This window comes from Typopeltis vanoorti, chromosome 9 (assembly GCF_054136105.1).
Source record: "Typopeltis vanoorti isolate ZY-2024b chromosome 9, IOZ_Tvanoo_1.0, whole genome shotgun sequence".
Lineage (NCBI taxonomy): Eukaryota > Metazoa > Arthropoda > Arachnida > Uropygi > Thelyphonidae > Typopeltis > Typopeltis vanoorti.
In genome coordinates this window covers 39,976,506-39,993,388 of record NC_143557.1, presented here as the reverse complement: position 1 = coordinate 39,993,388, position 16,883 = coordinate 39,976,506, and the positions used below count along the sequence as shown (strand labels likewise).

The following is a 16,883-nucleotide window of genomic DNA, read 5'->3' as shown; positions in this document are numbered from 1 at the left end:
CAATCTCATATTCAACCAGACTGGTTGAGTATAATATACCAAAATGAAGATAAACTTCTTGAATGGTACATTATCAAAGAGTGAAAGATTATGAAAGAAAGGATTCTTGAATGGTAGGCAAGTTCAAGATGATCAATATGGACAAGTTTCAGAGTAGCAGATTGGACAGTGAGAATTAGCAGCAGGTTGTACTTTGTAACACATTTTTCTGAATATGAAAACTACTGATTTCCTAATCTAATCGATGCTAACAAGATCAATCAACTATGGTACACCAAAACATTCTATAAACCAACTAAACAATTACTTATAATCTGAATCCTACCAATTCTGTTCTATAAAGAAATCTTTTATTTTAATGCAGTGTATAAATGCTTGTAAACTTTCCATATCCCCTAAAGGTCTAAATAAGAGGAAGATATTCTGCTTACTTACAATTCCTGAAGGCAGATCCTTCCTCCTAACATTACAGATATTTCACTAGTTCTGTTTTTAGTCTACTTAACTGTATCCTGTGTCTTAATCATGTATTTGATAGTAGCCATAAAAGAGATCGCTTAGGGATGCACCATAAAATACTGAGTTTGATATATTACTTGTTTACAATAATGAAATAGGACTGAAATTGTTACCCTTTCCTTTTTTATTTATTTATTTATTTTTTAAACCAGCATTTGAGAAATTTTAAGGATGTAGAAAAAGAATAAAGAAAGTTTATTATGTGACTTCCACCTGCAAAAGGCTGTCACCAATAGTACATTAGTACCATGGGGATGTGCTAAAGATTTTTTTTCCTATTTTTCTTAATCTGATATATATACAGGTAACCCTCGTATAATGCGGTACTTATACACTGTGGTTTTGATATAACGCAGTCTGCCATTTCTAGTAACCCTTTATTTTTTTATTTTATTCATATATTTTTTATGGGACTTAAAAATCAAATTTTATCTTCGTTAAATTTGTGTCTGCCCGTATCGTGCGAGTAGTTATAAGTATCAAATTTAGTTTTATTGTATCCCCAAATTAGGTACTGTGCAGAGGCTTTTGCAATCTGTGTAATTCTTAACAAATAGTGCAATTAGAGACAGCTGGAATAAAAACGGCACTAACTAATAAATCGCATGTCCCCTCTCACAGAAACTATGCTGTATAGACTCGAGCAAAACCATATGTTGCACTGAAACACAGTATCTAACTAAACACTATTGTCCAATTTTTCAATTATGAAATAAGTGTTTGTTTTATTGCATTTGAAATTCTCGATGTCATTTTGACAGATCACAAAGGCTAACTTCAAATAAAATTCTACCACGAATTGAAACACGCCATATGATGCTTGTGTGAGTTCCCCTGCTAGCTCAAACGCAAACAAGCAGCAATAAAAATCAACCAAGGGTTGAAACTTTGTGTGAGTTGAGCCAGTCGGTAATGAGAAGTTCCGTCGGAATGATAAATGACTCCCTGTCGTGAATGTGTTAAAACTAATAGTGAATGTTGTTATGACAGTTTCAGATGTTATGGAAATCGATTGAAGAGAATTAGCATTTGAACTCAACACTTGTTGGTTGCCTTTGTCTTTGGGTCGCGTGATCTTTTGTTAATACCGCACCAATCATATGCACGTCTTTATAGCTGCTCTCTCGTGTAAAACAAAATTCAACTTGTACGTATTGTAATAATTAAAAAAAAAATTGAATAATTTATAAGCGTATGGAAGGATATCACCTATAAATCGGTGACGTGCCAGCAAAATTCTCAGGCATGCCACCTCTGGCGTGAATGCCATAGGTTCGCCATCCAGGGTTTATTGTTGAAAATTGTCTTCGTTTTCTGCCAGGAAAGCGCATTTAAAATCATAAGTGTGTTATTCTCAAGCAGAGCAGTTTATTTTCTGGTGAGTTACATACATATGTAATGCTTTTTTTTTTAATGTAAAAGTTTATTTTTATTGTAATGGCCACTAAAACTGCAACGAAAGGGGAAAGAACCAACATTGAAGAGGAAATTCATTTCTCTCGAAGAAAAAATTAAAATCTTGGATCGGTCGAAAATTGGAGAAAAACCAGGAGTTGTTGCAAGGACTCTGAATTTAAATGAATCAACAATTCGAACAATCAAACAAAATGAACATAAAATCCGAGAAAGTGTTATTGCTGGGTCAACGGTAAGTGCAAAGCACGTTACTCGTGTTCGCGATATTCTAATACAAAAAATGGAGAAATCTCTAATGATTTGGATAGAAGATTGCACTCAAAAGAAAATTCCTTTGGATGGACACCTTATTAAGTAAAAAGCTCTCAAAGTTTATAAACATTTAAAAGAACTTGATCAAGATTCTTCAGAAGAAATCTCTCAGCATGGATTTTCTGCCAGTAAGGGTTGGTTCAAAAACTTTAAAAAGCGGTTTTCTTTGTATAATCTTAAAATCCAGGGATAATCAGCATCAGCAGATGTTGAAGCTGCCCGGAAATACCCAGCAGAATTTTTAAAATCATTGAAGAAGGTGGTTATGGTGCAGACCTGGTGTTCAATGCAGATGAATCTGGGTTATATTGGGGAAAAATGCCAAAACACACCAATATTTAGAAAAATGAAAGATCAGCTCCTGGATTCAAAGTTTCCAAAGATGGAATTACTCTACTGTTTTGTAGTAATGCATCAGGTGGTTACATGACAAAACCAATGTTTATTAACCGATCCGCAAATCCTTGTGCAATGAAAGGGTTCGGCATGGGTTACAGCTAGCATGTTTGAAAATTGGTTTTTCAAGTGTTTTGTTCCCAATGTAGAAAGTTACACAAAGAAAAAGAATATGGACTTCAAAATTCTACTAATTTTAGATAACGCACCAGGCCACCCAACAAATTTAAGCCAGCCGAGTATTAAAATAACTTTTTTGCTGCCTAATACTACTTCACTTATTCAACCACTCGACCAAGGAATAATATCAACATTTAAGTCATGTTATATTCGCCGAACATTCCAATTAATTTTGGAAAAAATGGAATCTAGTTCAAACATGACACTGCCTCAAGCATGGAAAGAGTTTTCAATATTGAATTGTGCGAAAATTATTTCTCTGTCCATTAAGGAATTACAACCCTCTATGCTGAATGCTTGCTGGAAAAAAATATGGCCTGAAGCCGTTCTGCAACAAAATTTCATACCTTCAGTGGATGCCGAGCTAAGTCGTATAATAAATGTTGCACACATTTTTGGTGGAGAGGGCTTTTGCGATATGGTTGAAAACGAAATTAGTGAATTAATTGATGGAAAAACAGATTTAAATGAGGAGGAACTGGTACAATTAATAGATGGCATTGAACCAAATGGTGGGGAAAGTTCTGCCGAAGATTTTGATTGTGATGAATCCGTTAAAGAAGTCAGTTTCACCATGCTACTGGCCAAGATGTCTATAGACGTCAAGGTTATCTTGGATGCGAAGTGCATATTAAAATTGTAATACCGTTGATATTACAGTGAAATATATGATGGATACAAAGCGTATAAAGATGCGTATTTGATCCATAATGGTCAGTAAGGTGGTTAAAGAAATTAGCAGAAGGATTGGACTTGGCAAAAGTTAGGAAGTTATTTTACGGATAACGATCCTTCAATGGAGCGCTCAGGAAAATTCACGAGAAAATTGGATATTTGTTCAGCGCCATATTATGAACTTAATAAAAAATTGCAGCATAGTGGTAAGCAAAGTCTTATTATTGACTTCATCATCATCATCAAATTCCTGCCATGTACCCTCAAGGGGTGTACAGGATATGACAGTACTACATGAAAAAATTACATCATTACTAACTTCCTATCTACAATTTTCCTCCAAATCAATCTGTTACTTGTCAAGACTCCAACATTATCAGATCTTATATTTCTATCATCTAAGGCACTTTGTACCGTATCAATCCACCTATATCTTGGTCTTCCTCTGGGTCGTTTTCCTGCCAACCTGGCAGAGAACACTTGTTTTGCTAATCTTTCCTCTCCCATTCTATTTAAGTGACCGTACCATCTGAGATTAGCTCTGCTAACGCATTCCTGGATGCTGACAATGCCAAGTTCTTTCCTAATATCCTCATTTTTAATATGATATTGCCATTGATGCCATCTGTTCACGCCTCTAATCTTTCTCAGGACTCTCATATCTGCGGTCTCTAGTCTTTGGTCAAGTGTTTTACTTCTGACCCAGGTCTCAGATCCATAAGTTAAAATTGGTTTGAACACAGTCTTGTATACAGCTAATTTAGTGTTCCGACTAATTTCTTTCTTATTCCATATGAATTTATTCAATTGACTTCCCACGATACCAGCTTTGCTGATTCTGTTGTCTATTTCTATATTTAGTTTACCATCTTCAGTAAAAATTGTGCCTAAGTAGCTGATATGTTTTACTTGTTCCACAGGTTCTCCATTCACAACACAGTTGACATTTTCAATGATTCTGCCTATTTTCATTGTCTTTGTCTTTTTATTGCTGACCTTCATACCATATCTATTACAACAGCTATTCAATTTAGTCAGAGAATCTTGCAGACTTGTAGCGGATTTGTTTAGAAGTATAATATCATCTGCATAAAGCAAAGAGCTGACATTAACATCTCCAATTTTGATATCAGGTTTAATACCACATTCCTTCATAATGTGATCCATATAGATAATGAATAACAGAGGGGATAATGTACATCCTTGTCTCACACCAGATTTAACATTAAACCATCTTCCTGTACTTCCTTCAATTCTAACTGCTGACTCACAACTCAAATAAAGACTAAGTATTGCTTGATATAATGCCCCATTGACACCATATAACTGCAGCGTATTGAATAGCTTCTCTCTTGGCACCTTGTCATATGCCTTTTCCAAATCGACAAAACTTAAATACAGATCTTTGTTATATTCCCATGCTTTCTCGACTATTTGTCGTAAAGTGAAGATCTGATCCTGACAGCCTCTATTTGACCTGAATCCAGCTTGTTCTTCACCAAGCTTTTCTTCCACAATTCTTCTCAACCGTTTCTCAAGTATACTTGCATAGATCTTGCCAGGAACACTCAGTAGGGAAATACCTCTGTAATTCTCACATTCAGTTTTATTTCCCTTTTTATATATGGGTACTATGAGAGCTCTACTCCAATCATCGGGAATTCGTCCCTCTGTCCAGGCTTTCTGAACTATGCAGTGCAGCCACTGTAAGACTCTTATACCACCATACTTCAGCATTTCTGGTCGAATATCATCTACTCCTGCTGCCTTTCCACATTTCAAGCCTTTGATGGCTTTTTCTACTTCAAGTATGGATATGTATTCCTGACTGCATGCCTGGTCAGTGTTTTTTATCACTGTGCTGTCATCACTGCTTGTTTCATTTAGCAGTTTTTCAAAGTAATTACTCCATACTTCAAGAATATCTTTTTCTCCTGTTTTCATTTCACCTTTATCATCTCTAATTCCTTTTACAGCACTCTTTCCTCCATTCCTAAGCTTCTTCAACAACCTCCAGAATATTTTGCCACCTTCTTGATATTTATTTTCTATATTCTTGCCAAAGTCCTCCCATGACTTTTGTTTAGCGAGTTTTACACACTGTTTAGCTTTCTTACCTTTGTCTCTGTATTCTGTAAGAGTAAAAGCTGACTTATTTGCCAGGAACTTTTGATATGCTTTCTTCTTTTCCTTCACTGCCTCTTTAACTTCCTGTGTCCACCAGGGAGTTCTGATTTTTTTATCTTTGCACACAACCTCACCACATGCCTCTCTGGCAGAATCAATCAATGTTTCCTTCAGAGTTTGCCACCGAATCTCCAAGGTTTGATTCCTGTTCTCAAACTCTTTCATTTTCTTTTCAATAATATTTCTGTATTTTAGTCTACAGTTTACATCTGAGAGCTGCTCAACTTTTATTCGCTTTAAAACTTTCTTACATGTTATTCTTTTCAATATGAAATTCAATTTTATCCTGCTCAAGACTAAATAGTGATCACTTCCAATTTCAAATCCTCTGTACACTCTGGTGTCCTGCACCAGGGAGAAAACATCACTATCAACAATAACATAGTCAATGAGACTTTTCTTATTCCTAGCCTCTTCTCTCCATGTGAATTTGTGCACATTTTTATGTTGGAACATGGTGTTAGTAATAACCAGTCCATGTCCTGAGCAGAAATCCAACAGATATTTGCCATTATTATTAGCTTTGCTCTTTTCTCCAAATTTTCCCAAAATATTTTTGTATGTCTCACAATCATTTCCTGCTCTACTATTTAGATCCCCAACAAGGACCAACTTTTCCTTTTTCATTGTGTCAGTTGCTTTTTCTAAAGCCTCAAAAAATTCCTCCACTTCTACCTTAGTAGAACCTTCTGTGGGACCATAGGCACAAATAAGTCTCATTGTCCAGTTCCCCATTCTCATATTTGCCCACATTACTCTACTTGAGACTGACTGCCATTCAAGAAGATTAGCCTCGTATTTTGTGTTGAATACTATGGCTACTCCTTCTTTTCCTTGATTGTTATTGCCTGAATATAACATTTTGTATTTATTGCTCAGAAAGATCTCACCAGTTTTGGTCTTTTTTGTTTCAGTCACCCCTATTATGTCGATCTGGTACTTATCTAATTCCTCAGCTAGCTCCATTTCTTTGCCATTCAGGCTTCTTACGTTGATAGTACCGATCTTTAACTCTGGTGATGTTGAGTTGGGGTTTGTTTTCAGATTTGTTCCAGTAGCTGACTTTTCGCTGTTTGCCCTGGTTCCCTGGCGAAAACAACGGGGGCCTTGTTTAACCGGGCGACGCCCCAGCCGGCATGAAATTTTGTCATGTTGTACCATCATTTTTTATTTTGGTTTAACCAATAAGAATACAATTTGGTCGGCTAAATCCCAAATTGCCAGCCCATCCTCGTTCGTTCAGTATCAAAGTAGATACCCAACAGGGTGCACCACGAGAAGGTGAGGATTGGACATTAGGTCAGAAGCCCTGGTCGGTTCTCCGCATTCCTTTAAAGGCTATGTGGAGGTCTCCTCTCATTTATACAGCTTTGGCCCTTAAGCACCCCTATTATTGACTTCTTGTTAACTAAACCAGCCGAAGTATGCAATGAGAATTATAACAAATGATGTTCAAGAGATTTCAAGTGGTAACGACCTCCGGCCTCTTAAAGAACATCTACGAAATGTTATTTCTGAAGACAGTGATGACGATTAAAATATGCTCTTTAGTTTATTGTGTCTAAAACATTTATGCATTATGTGCAATGAAATTTATGTACAATATGTAATTTTTATAATTTTATTCTATGTATTTGTCTCATAGTGTATGTTTTCTTAACTCACATGAATTACCTGAATTAAATAAAAACATTTCTAAATAACTTAGGGAATTGAAACAACGTAGATCCGAATATAAATTAAATTATATTTTAATAGATATTTCCGATATTTTGGCAATGTCACATTGCCATTTTCTAAAGGAACTTACAAAAAGGCAGGTGCACACAAGGCAATAACAATACAGTAACTGAGAATGAAGATTTGAAGCTATCGTTCTCCTAGAAGTCCTGATGGTGCCCTCTGGCGGGCTAAGTAGGCATTCTTGGCCGTTGGGCTGAAGGTCTGCTGATGTATGCCTCCCAAATTTGGGGCAGTCGCATACAACCAAATTTGTTGAGGTTTGGAGAGTTTCTTAGGGCAGAGGCTGATTCCATAAATAATCTTCGAATTTATATTTGCTCCGGTGTATAATTGTTGCTTTCTTCCACCGTATTCTGTGGCGAGTATCCAGAGAATGGTCTGCAAGACCAGAATGGCTATACTTGTAAAACCGGATGTAGTCCTTGTTTCAGAAATTCTGATATTCGCTGTCCTGCCTGTTTGGCCAAAGTACGACAGTTTACAACTGCAAGGGACCTGGTATACACCAGGTAGGTCTAGGGGAAGTGGTTGGTCTTTGGTAGAGCAGATAAGGGATGCCAATTTTCTATAATGCCTGTAACAGGAGGTGAGGTCATGTTTTTTTAGAATTTTGGTAATTTTTTCTGAGGTGCCTCGGATGTAGGGAATGGTGATGGATTTAGAGTAATCTTTTTGTGGAGGGGAGGCTGTGGTTTGTAGGTTTTAATATTTTTTGGATTTTTTTCGGGGGGGGTAGCCATTGGCTGAGAAAGTGTTGAGGATGTGATTTAGTTCAGTGTTAAGGGCTATGTCGTTAGAACAGATTAGTTTAGCCCTGTTGTATAGTGTTTTTACCACTCCATATTGTTGTGTGTGTGTGGGGGGGGGGATTGTTGGTGGATGTATCTGCCTGTATGGGTGGGTTTTCTGTAAACTGAGAAAACCAAAGTTCCATCAGGCTGGTGGGTGACTAGTGTGTCTAGGAAAGGGAGGCAGTTTTCTCAGTCATGTAGCTATTTCTTTGATCCACCTCGGCTGTTATTCTATTATAAAAAGTTAGTAAATTACTAAGGCATGAGCGACCCCTCACAAAGCCATGTTGACCCTTATACAGTATCATATTTTTATCTATCCATTCTTGAATTCTCTTTTTTACCAATTTTTACTTTTTTTTTTATTTAAACTATATTTTATTTTATTTTATTTAAACTAGTACTTTTTTTTCTAGTACCAATTTATTACCATGCCTCTGATACTGATTGGTCTATAATTTACTACTGCACTCTTAGAACCTCCCTTATGCAAAGGAATTATTTTGTCCTCTTTCCACTCCCTTCCAACTCCACCAGAGCTGAGACTTAGAGCACCCTGGTCAAAGGCATTGCCAGTTCCCTTGCGCCTTCGAAACCCTAGCTGATATCCCATTTGATCCCACAGCTGTATTTACATTGAGATTCTGCAATATCCTATGAACCTCCAATTCATCTACCTCTGTTCCCACATTAGTGTCTGTCACATAGGTAAAAGCAGTAACCTCACTAGGAAGATATATGTATGCAAAGTGGTCACTCAGTAACTCAACTATTTTATCCACTTCTGTCTCCTCATGACTATCGTCACTCATTAAGGTTAATCTTCCAGAGTCATCCTTCCTCTTACTTGCCACATAAAGAAAGAAGTCTTTGGGATTTCCTATGGCCTGCTCAGCTAGATTCTTCTCATAATCTGATTTTGCCTTCCTTGCCATGCTGATCATCTTTCTAGCTTGAGCCTTGTGTTGTTCATGATTTGCTGGTCATCTTTCTCTTTATATACCCTTCACAGCATTTTCTTCTTCTGCAGCTTGTGCTTAATGATATTACTCATCCATCTAACTCCTACCTGATTAATTCTCTTTATCCTAGGCATACAATTTAATATTGCTTCCTCTTGATGAACCTTAAGTATGTCCCATGCACTACTAACATTCTTTCCCCTGCAGTGTTTTATGTCGGTACAGTTTTAAGCTTTTTCCCATGCATGTCATAATCACTTGCCTTGTAGTTCCACAAATGCCCCTTTGAATATTCCTCTTGTTTTACAATCTCCCAAATCAAGACCACTTGGTCACTTTCACCAGTTGGAGACAATATTGTCACTTTGGTTATGGATAGCTCTTCTGATCCTATGACCGGGCCCAATACTCTCCCACCCTAGTCCCCTCCATCACATGCTACCTTAAGTAATTATCTCTCAGCAGGTGGGTGTATAAATTCTATTTCCTTCCTGCCATTGATCTTTCTTCCTTCCCGTCTATATGTCCATAGTTGTCCCCTTGAAGTCCCCATAATAATCACTTGACCTGTACTTATACTAATTTGGCAATGCATGTCTTCCACATCATCTGTTAAATTCCCTGGCCTATAGCAACAACCAACTGTATATTTTGTCTTATTGGCCTTAATCTCACACCAGATTGCTTCAAATGAACAGGCTGTTCTTTTTGGCTGCAATTCATCCACTATCATCAGCAGTACTCCTTCTCCCATCCTATCTTATCTATCTTTCCTGAAAATACTAAACCCTTCACATTCAATCCCTTTAACTATATCATCTGCTGTTAGCCAAGTCTCACTAATGCCTATAACTTTTGGCAAGATTGCACTAACCAATGCCAAAAACTCTTTCTTCTTGTTCCTGATACTTTGGGCATTAGTATATAGAAACTTCAGCATCCCTTTAGTCCCCCACCCAACTTTAGTTTCTAAATTGACTACCCTATTCAATATTTTTTCTTGAGAGACTAGATTCCTCACTTGGTCATTCTCACACTCACTCTCTTCATGGGTACCTTCACCAAAGTTACTTGCTTCCATCTTTATTGCTCAAGTTTCCCTGAATTTGCACTTCAGCATGCTCGGTGAACAAATCTCTTTCCAGACACCTTACACCAAAACCATTTAGATGTCTATCAGCATTGTACAGATCCTTCTGGCTATCAATGCACTCCTCCTCAGTTTGCCTCTATTATTGTTTGGTAGGAGAATTTCAATCTTCACTTTCTCGCTCTTCAGTTTTGCCTCTTCTAACAACTCCTTTACATCCTCCCTCATAGAATTTGCCTCTCAAATCATTTGTACTAACCAAGACAATCATTTCTTTTGACTTATCTTTTTTGCATCCAGATAGCATGGCTAATATTGTGAATTTTTGCAACCGGGAAACACAGTTTTGTCACACTTTTGTAAAGTACTACCTTGATTACTGAGTCTCTGTACATAATTTTCTCCTTATAGCTTGTTTTTCTTGTTTGTTTGGTCAGTCTTATTCCTTTGGATCACCTGCTTCTTTCTTTTTTCAACCCTGCTTAACTTTTGCCACATCTGCAATTTTTTAGTTTTGCGCTTTGTCTGATGAAGGCTAATATTTAAGCATGCGATTTCTTTATTAATATCCATTTCATTCTCTTCTATTTTCACAGTTGCACATTTGACATTAATAACATCATTTTCAATCTTTCTGTCTTTATTTGTTGTTCCGTTCTAAAGGCACTTGCTTTTGAAACACTTAATACATTCTCTCTCTCTCTCTCTCCAGTTTCAATTTTCTTCCACATATTCTTTAACTTTCTGAATGAATACATTTCACACACACACAGCACTGAATAAAATCCAGCAAATTCAAATCACCAGACAATGTGGTCTTTGTCACGTTGTTCATTGCGTTGGCGGCATGCTGACAATATCACAATACATATCACAATAAAAATGTTATAAAGATACTATATACTCTAAATACACAAAAATCTAAACTAATACACTGTAATACACTAATTTTCCAAGGAAAAAACACAATGAAACAGATAAAAAAAAAATCACCAATTTTACACAAGTACTAAATTACACAACCACTCACAATATAACCTCGAACCAATCTCAGACTAGTCTGATGAATGGACCAAAATCTGATTTGTTCCATTTATCCATTTGAAAATACATATGCATCCATTTGAAAACTGGTTTTCAAATGGATGCATATGTATTGGAGAGCATCCAGAGAATTTACTAAGTCAATGTCAGGTCTGCAGACTGTCAAGATATGAAACGAGAGCGAGGAATACAAGTTGCAGAGCCTTGTGAATAATAATAGAGTCGATATGATTGAGACATATAAACTGATGAGGAGTTATCAGATTAATGTGGAGAAAATTTTTCATAGAGTGAGTAGAGGGAGACAAGAGTAGAACAAGAGGCCATCCCTGGAATGTATATAAGATGGGTGTGAGAAGCTGGTTTTTTGCGTGGAGAGTGGCAGGTGAGAGGAATGCATTGCTTGAGATTGTGGAAACTGTGCATGGAGTTTAACACACTGTTTGATCTTTTTGCATGAGAGAGAGCATGGGACCTCCTGCAATGAGTCGTTTGACTCCATGGAGGACAGATGTAAATAATAATAATTTAACTTCAGATCATTTGCTATATCATTTGTGTACACATTAAACAGTTGTGGTTCATCCAAGACAGATGACTAGCGACGTGTCATCTTCCTTGTCCTGGATTCTTCTCCTCTATATATACTACTTTATCTATCTTGTATATATACACTTATATATACACTATATCTATCTTGTATCCATATCACTAGTGTCATATCTATCCCTATTTGTTTCAATTTGCATAAGTGTTTCATGTATGGCTGACCTTTATTAGGTCAGCCATAACTTGTATAATTTGAGATATGATGTTGTAATCTGAGATATGATCTACCCTTCACAATGACATGCTGGCCCCGTAGAGTATGATATTCTTAGCCACCCATTCCTGAATTATGCCTTTGACCAACTTTTCTAATACTTTTACCACCATTCCCAACATACTGATTGGTCTACAGTTTGCTACTGAAGTCTTTCAAGCCTTTATGCAGTAGAACTGTTTTGTCCTTCCTCTCTGTTGGGACTTACCAAAGCTGAGACTTAAAAGTTATGCAGGTAGTCAGAGACAGTGCCAATTTCTTTGCACATTTTTGTAATACATGAGCTGATATCTTATCTAATCCCACAACCATATTTGCGTCAAGATTCTTCAGTATTCTAAGTACAGTATTTTCAATTCATTAACCTCTGTTTTCAGTTCTTTTCACATTTGTCATGACATTATCATCAAGGCACCCAACAACTGGGTGATTGCCAAATGGATGATGGAATAAAAGATCAAATATGCAATCTTATTCTGTTGATCTATTACCAGGTAAATTTAAATAATATCTTTTTGAGAAATGAGTTAAAAGAATGGTATAAACATAAAATTTGAAAAATCTCACTTATAATTAAGTTTATTTTTATTATGTAGAATTACGAATTATATAGAAGTTATATTGAAATTTCTCATACAAAAAAATGAGTCAGCTAGTTAATAAATATTTAGATTATATATTTTCGTTTATATCATATATCAAAATTTGTAGGATCGTTTAAGAAAGAGATGGTTAAAAAGAGTGGTCCGAAAATGATTTAAAAATGAAAAGGTATAATTGCACGGTATTAAAATAAAGAAAAAATATAGTTTTTTTTTATTTATTAATATTATTCATTTATATTCATTTATTAATATTATTTTGTAATTAATAAACATATTTACAAATGTTACATATATACACTAAAATAAAAAAGTATATGAAATTCAAAACAATTTTTTTGAATTTATTAATTCATATCATAGTTATATGCAATACCACGTAAATATTCTATTATATTTTCCCTATCGTAATTAATAACTTTTTTCAAAATTCTTTGATCAGCTTCATCGTAACATCTATGTTTGTGCTTATGTTGAAAACCTGCTACTGCTCTTTCATAATCAACATCATATGTTTTTTGAATTTTTTGTAGTCCATTTATAAAAATCCATAAATTTGGATGACTTGCGCTGCTGCCAAAGCTCAATTGCAGTTTTCGATGAGAGGCTTCCGCAAAATTATTTGTCATATCGGTTCCATTTATTGTTCTTTGGTATACAGACCAAACATTTGAGGGAAAAATCGGTGGAGTCCTGGTTCTGTTATTCCTTAGACGACCTATGTATGTGTTTGTAAACCATTCTAAAATTGGTTCAAATTCATTGGATAAATGATTCTCAAGTTCAGAAATAGCGTAAATAATATCTTGTTCTGGAACGAAAGCAAGCGAAGTGATCATTTTTGAATTTAAAGTGAATTGCGTATCAGAATTATATCTGGTTAAAAGACTGCATGAAGCTAAATGAGTATGAAGATTTTGTACGAGATGAAAAAAGCAACCATTTATGTTAGCTTGTGTAAATACTATATGTAATGCTTGATGAATGGCAATTTCAAAATCAACATTTATATTTTTGGGATCTAGTAATGGCCACATTTCATGTATCATATAAATAATTTTGTTTATGTTTCAAGAGTCTTATTAGGTAATAAACAATATAAAACAGGATCTCCATCCTTTCTAGCCAAAATAACAAAAATTTGAGCAAAAAGAGGGGGGGGGGGAGTAAAAATGTGCCATCCATAAATAATTCATTCATGCTTTGGCTCCACACTGCATGGCTTTCACAACCAAAAATTAATATTCTCATGGGGTCGACCTGTTCTGATCCAGAATCAGCCAATAAAAAACATTCAAATTGTGATGGACTGAATTCATAATTTAAGTATTCTTCAGGAATAATTATTGTTTCCCTAGAATCAGGATTAATTGGGGCTTTTAAATTTTTTAATCTTCTTCTTTGAATATTTCTGCACAGACTGCTATGATTTGGAAGCATTCCTTCTACCGCAGAAGAAACATTTTGTAGAACTTGAGTTCTGATTTGTGATGGGTTGCTCATTGTCGTATCCGCTAATTTTTTGGCTGTTGTACTAACTTCTTGCGTTATTACTCTGGCCGCATTTCCAGAACTGCTACATGTGTGTTCCTGTTTTTCAGAAATTAGTGATCCATCACTGACACTTGTCCAGATTCTACCTTTGCATCCTTTGTTTTTATTTTCACATTGCCAAAATTGAATTGAACCTTTCTTATCAATCTTGTCTTTAACATAAAGATACCCATTCCAGGCATATTTTTTCTTGTCTCTTTGACTTAATATACTTGAATTATCAATTTCTGAAGGATATAATCACGTAATCACAAGAAAGATATTTATTTAACCAAATATTTCGGTCTGGAAATAGCAGACCATCGTCAGTGGTATTACAAGAACAGTTTAAAAAATACAAGCTAGAATACTAACAATAGATCGTTAAAATTAGAAGACGCCGCATGATGTTATATCACTAAGTATGAAACGGAATATTTTGAAATAGAAACATGATTGAATTTGCTCTTAAAAAAAAAAAAAAATTAATGAGTAATCTTGATTAAACTTTCCCAGATCTTTGATTTAGATATATAGGCATTACAATTCAGGTTGGGGCGATGGAGCAAGGCCTCCACGCTTTCCTTGAACAAACGTTCGAACCTATAACAGGATCTATGTAAGAGGCGAGTCCTGGACCAAAGGATGCTGTGGTCCAGGACTCATCAGAAGAGCCAAAACTAATCGTTCTACTTTTGATTATCTACAGAAAGAACTTTCTACTATCCAACAACACATGAAACTCAATGGTTTTTCTGAAAAAAGTACTCGTCTTCTCAATTCTTATAATCCTCCACAAAACAACAAAGTTTCAATATGTCGAGTGCCTATTCCTTATATCTCCGGTATTTCAGAACCTATTGCAAGAATTTTAAAGAAATATGATTTAACAACTACGTATTCACCTATTAACAAATTGTCTTCTCATTTTCCTTCTCCTAAAGACAAACGCTCAACTTTATTATCTCTTCCTGGAGTTTATCAAATTCCGTGCAACTGTGATCTCTCTTATTTTGGAAAAACTGGACATTCTCTTGAAAAAAGAATCCAAGAATATCAATCATCCATTCTTCACAACAAACCTGAAAAGTCTGGATTGGCTCAACATGGGATTGAAACTGACCACAGCATCCTTTGGTCCAGGACTCACCTCTTACATAGATCCCGTTATAGGTTCGAACGTTTGTTCAAGGAAAGCATGGAGGCCTCGCTCCATCATCCCAACCTGAATCGTAATGACTGTATATCTATATCAAAAATCTGGGAAAGTCTAATCAAGATTACTCATTAATTAATTTATTATTATTTTTTTTTTTAATAGCAAATTCAATCATGTTTCTACTTCAGAATATTCCGTTTCATACTTAGTGATATAAACATCATACGGCGTGTTCTAATTTTAACTATCTATTGTTAGTATTCTAGCTTGTATTTTTTAAACTGTTCTTGTAATACCACTGACGATGGTCTGCTATTTCCAGACCGAAATATTTGGTTAAATAAATATCTTTCTTGTGATTATTTGATTATATCATTCAGTCTTATGTCGCAAGTATCCTTGAAACAACAAATTTCTGAAGAATAGAAACAAGAAATATAAATATAAAAATAAAATTAAAAAAAGTTTTCACTATTGATATACTTCTATATAATTGTACTTAGCAATTTGTTTCATTTGAGAGATAATCAAGAGTTTGAAATTTATTTAAATTAATTTAGATGTCACGCATACGATTAAGATTATAAATTTTGAATACATACCTTTTATTTACTGAAACTTGTTCTTTGCACGTGGTAACTGTAACGTTGACACAAATATCAGAAATGATGTAATAAACAAACAACTAGTCTTACTGTTTAATAGAAGTCAAAATATCTTGCGAAAGTGTATTAAACTAAATAACCGCACACAAAACTTCCAAATGATAAATTGCCAAACAAGATACCTTATGCAGCGAAGTTCAGAAATAAAAATTATAAGCAAGATTTTTCAATTTTTTTGTTTATATTGTTCTTTTAACTCATTTTTACCTGGTAATAGATCAACAGAATATAATTGCATATTTCATCTTTTATTCTGTCACCCAGTTGACTGTTGTCTGTCGTCCAGTTGACCGTGTCCCTTATCATCATTTGGATGATAGAACCTTGCAATGTCACTGGGTAACTCTACTATATTGTCTGCTTCTATCACTTCTCACAATCAGTAATTACATATATCATCTTTCTATAGTCATTCTTCCTCTTACTTGCAACTCTTTGGGATTTTCCTTGGCCTGCTATGCTAATTTCTTCTCATAATCTGATTTTGCCTTCCTTATCATTCCAGTCATCTTTCTTGTCTAAGCCTTTATTGCTTTAAGTTTGCTGATCACCTCTCCTTTACATATATCCATTTCTCTCTCTCCCCCTCCTCCTGTCTCAGCTCCTGCTTAAAAATATTACTCATCTGTCTTACTCCTACTTGGTTTATCTCCCTGACCTTGGGTCAAGGAAGATAAGATATTTCTTGACTATCTCCAATGCATTGTTTACCTATACTGCAGTAGAATATAAACACAGCATGTTTGTTGGAGAACAGAGATGCTATACACTTAGCTAGCCATGTTG

At 35.3% G+C, this 16,883-nt stretch overlaps 1 protein-coding gene across 2 annotated transcripts in view; it reads left to right on the top strand.

The window, feature by feature from the left end:
* Positions 1-16,883, top strand: part of Prp31 (pre-mRNA processing factor 31) — a 274,807-nt gene that overhangs the window by 216,058 nt on the left and 41,866 nt on the right. The window lies entirely within an intron of this gene.